We start from the raw sequence: 4,431 nt of genomic DNA on the forward strand, positions 1-4,431 counted from the left end.
TACTTAATAAACATTATCAGGAACACATCAGCATTTTAATGTCAAGCCGGGGAGGTATTTTAAATTTATGTTTACATGATAAAGCTTACTATTACTCTGAGCAGTTTTTTCGCATGATAGTTGAAAAAACTTGCGCGTTGAAAGCCTGAACTCCATTTAACAACTTTTAGAGGCTACGTCTGTCGCAGTTGATCTATACGCGCACATGTTTATTGCGGCGGGTTATCTTCTCCGGTCGTGATTTTTCTTGCCGTCTACGACATAATTTTATTATATTGTGCTTTGGTCATTTCATATTGCGTTTGCATTTGAACAAAGTTTGTTCCATAAATATTCTTTGTTAGCGCAAAAACCCTTACGCTGCTGTACGGGTACGGGGTTCGGTCCATCCGCTTTGTACAGCTTTTTTTTTTAGTCATTTTTCACTCCAACATACTTTGAGTAAAGACAAAGTCTCCAGAATATTCTGTTCTGTCCTCCCTTTTAGGTAGGTTTCAACTGTGCCGAAATAGATGAGCGAAGGCAAGCTGCGGTAATCATAAGTGAATGATTGTTTTTTTTATTTGGGGCTACTTAGCCTGTTGTTTGTTGGTTTTGTCCCTTGTTATTTCACTTACGATGCTTTCAATCTGCTTTAGGTAGATTCCTGCTGTAAAATGGGCCCCGGCATACCGATAAGAATACAGAATGGGTTATGGATATTGGATATGCACCCGTGGCTATAGCACAATTTCCGATCAATATTTTTCGTTAGAGAGACGCTAACAATAGCCGAATACTTCTAAAACATGCGAAAACCCTTCCCAGTATTTGATGGCTGTGCTGAAAGTGACTTCCAAAGATGGTAGCGTTTCGACCACCCAAGGTATGTATCACCCTTTCCTACTTCCTCCTTTACACTACCACACTCGCATTTTCTCGCTCCTCCTAAGCGCCTCCCCTTGTATTCCTCTCCCCTTTCCGTTTGGCACCCCCGACCTAATCATATCTCTTCATTCCTCTTGTTTTCCCCCGGTCTGCAATCCTGATAATTATGGTTTCTAGTACAATATCACAACGTCAAAGAGAGCACAGGACCAAAAAAGATATGGAATAAATGTGTTGTGAAAGGTAATCTATGAAATCAAACTGTGCAGTACAAGTTGCTGTGAAGTGGTAATATAATTTCCCCTAACGCTGCCTAAAATATGTGAGGCGGAAGTTCTTAACGGTACTACATATATGGCGCAATATATTTAACTCTCATACAAAATAATTTACGCAATATTATTCGTAGGTGCCTAAAAGCCACCTGTAATGTTCTAAAAATATTTCGTATGTATTTGTATTTGAAAATAAATTTCCAAAACATTTTCGGCATAACAGTACGCAGCTACGTTTATTTATGAAGACACACTCACAGTGGCTGCATTGAACCCTAAGGCTATCGGTCTCTAGTACAACTTATTTCATTTAGGGGCTGCTGGCGTCTCCGGTCGCCGTCACCGTCATCTTTGTCGTAATCGCCGTCGTAATCATAGTCTCAGGTAGTCATGGTACTAAAACACCGGGAAACTCGTTTACCCATCGCGCTAGAGCGCTTCGTAACGCGTACTAAAAGACACAGGGAAACTGGTTTACGCCTCGCCCTAGATCGTAACGCCTACTACAAAAACACCGGGGCACTCGTTTACGCCTCGCGCTAGGGCACTTCGTGGTGCGTACTAAAAAAAGACACCAGGACACTCGTTTACGCCTCGCGCTAGAGGGTTTCGTGCTTTAAAGACAAAAGACTTTTACAGCAAAGCCGTATACCTCTACCCCCCCAACTGTTTTATCTCCGTTGGCAAAATCACCAAGGCGAAAAGAATACACTTATACACTGCATGCTTCTCCTCTCCCCAGACTTCACGTTAGTGGAGATGGCCCGTGATTTTTATTTATTCACTAACACCTACTCGCACTCCAGGTACAACCCATAACCAACTGGCGCGCACTGCTGCACTGGAGTTTATCTCCGACCCTTTTATGGCTACATCTTTTATTTTTGCTCGTGAAGTGCCTGGTCTTCTATATCCTGACAATTTTTACTGTTTGGCCCCAACGACATCGGAAATTGAAGATGATGACTAGGAGGCGGCTTATTGACGCATTACCACCGAGGTTAACTCTTTCCCTCAGTTTTCTAATAGGCAGATAGAAGCTTTTCCTAATGAGATATATGTTAACTCGACATTTACTCCCGACACCGACATGTACCCATAAACATCCCTTGTAAGTAGCACGGTTACCCTCACTATTATTCTCTAATATTTACATGCCATCCCCTTGCCCCGGATTAAAACCAACTGGTCTTTTTCTACGCCCTCCTGAATGATGTACAGAACACTCGCGAAGAACTGGGAGAGACACACCACACCTAGAAGGAATTGTGCACCCTTCTTTAAAAATTTTCCTCTTCAGGGTTATCTGATATGTGAACGATGACCCGTTTCTTACTTTTTCATATGGAGGAACTCTGATTGACTCTGCACGAACTGGACAGCAGTTATAGCGCCCCCGAGCGTGTTTAAGAACTCAGCGCCCTGCGCAAGAATATAATATGATACTTCCATATTCCAAATGCTGTTCCCCACCTCATTTTATTGCCTTATTTGTACATTTCCCCAACAAGGAGTCCTACCTCTTTCGTACTACAGCCTATAAATCACTAAATTTATGTTTTGCACCCGCTAATGGCACATTCAGTGGCAATTATGCTGCTACGTTGTATTTGTGCGCCAAAATGTTTAACATTGTTTACATAATTAATTACCATATTTGCAATATTTCTTTTCAATTAGATACATCGAGGATTACAGTGAACATTTCTCGAATGCATTTCGCCTCTCAGAATGCCAACAAAACTGTACAGAGCTTCAAGTTCAACTTTCTTCTTACGCAAATCACTTCTTCACTGCTAATAAGGGATTGTTTTAAGTTAATGTTCTTTCGAAATTTCAGGTACAGAAATTCTGGAAGTGTCGTGCGTAGTCTTAACCAAGTTTAAACGTAATGGGGTATATTTCGAGGCCACATATACAGTATGTGTAAAATGTTGGTACAGGTCAAATCAAAGTAGCTTTATATTTCAATATTGAATAGACATCATTGGAGAATGAGTGCTTGAAAAGCCGTGAACGTCGCTGACTTGTGGTGCTGCGGAAAAACACTATTTTGGACGAAGCTTGCCTACAGCGTATAACAAAATTTATCTTGTGTTTGGAACGCCTCGCTTTGTTAAAGTTGAGCTGGGTCAAGACTTTTTTTCCTCCAAAGATGCTAAAGATACCTAGTTTACTGACGTCAAAGGGTGGATGTTACAAAAACGTTTTTCCTGTATCCTCGTTATTAAATATAAATACACCTTTTCTCAACAATTTTGGTACATCTCAAACGTCTTTAAAGTGCACGAACCGCTTTTATTTTGCATGGTGTGTGCATAATTATTTATTTTACTGTTTGTTTCTGCGAAGATGGGACTGTTTTAACGTCATGAAGAGTTTAATGCACTGAATTCTTCCTGACTGGTAGATGCATGTCAATGCCCTCAAGAAAAATGCTAGCTGCACGCGACAATGGTTTGCATTTTGCCAGAAGAAACAGGTTGATTTTCGTGCTCAATTTTTAGGTGAACGTGTAAATTAGAAATGGCACCACTTAACCCAGCCTTCAAATATCCCGTGTAGTTCACAATGGCAGCGTCTTCTGCTCTACGGCAAGCCCAGACTTTTTATACCCCTGATCAAGTTTCCATAGTTCGAATTATCATGACATTGCTAATGCTTCTGCATTCGCTTTTTTCTCTTTTAATAGATTTTGTTGCAGGCGAGTTGCTGCTACAGGGCCAACGAGTGTATTTCCCTACTGTTGACTTGAGGCAGGTAGGCTCAATCAATTTTTTTCTGTTCATTTGTTTTTCTTTTCTGCACATTTCTGTGCGTGTTTCATGGGTGATTTTCCGCCATTTCTTCATCTAGCTCTGCTTGATTTTTGTAGCGAAAATAGTTTATTTTGTGTACTAAAAACTCAAAAAATATTCCTTAGACCTCAGTTGAACTCAATTATTTAACTAAAGTACGAAACAGTAATTTATATATTCGTTGTATTTAACACATAGATCATCTGTATCTACGGACAACTTTCGAAAAAAACAAAGCACCACCTTCAGATGTCGATCTAGAAATTGCGTTACGTCCGGTGATCTCACCAAAAGTTTTCACCAAGTCCACATCGTTGTTTTAAAACACCGAAGATTTTTCTATCCACCTTCCATCAATTGGCTTTAAAAATGGGTAATAGTTTTCACCAGCATCACGTTTTCTACAGTAAAAAAATTATTGCGCAAGGTGTCTATCTTTAACAGCTTCTAAAATGAAAGGCGATGACAGAGAAGCCTGACTCCAGATATCA

Source organism: Haemaphysalis longicornis, unplaced genomic scaffold (assembly GCF_048455015.1).
Source record: "Haemaphysalis longicornis isolate Haplotype H1 unplaced genomic scaffold, Haemaphysalis longicornis Haplotype H1 scaffold_6, whole genome shotgun sequence".
In the NCBI taxonomy this organism is placed as follows: Eukaryota; Metazoa; Arthropoda; class Arachnida; order Ixodida; family Ixodidae; genus Haemaphysalis; species Haemaphysalis longicornis.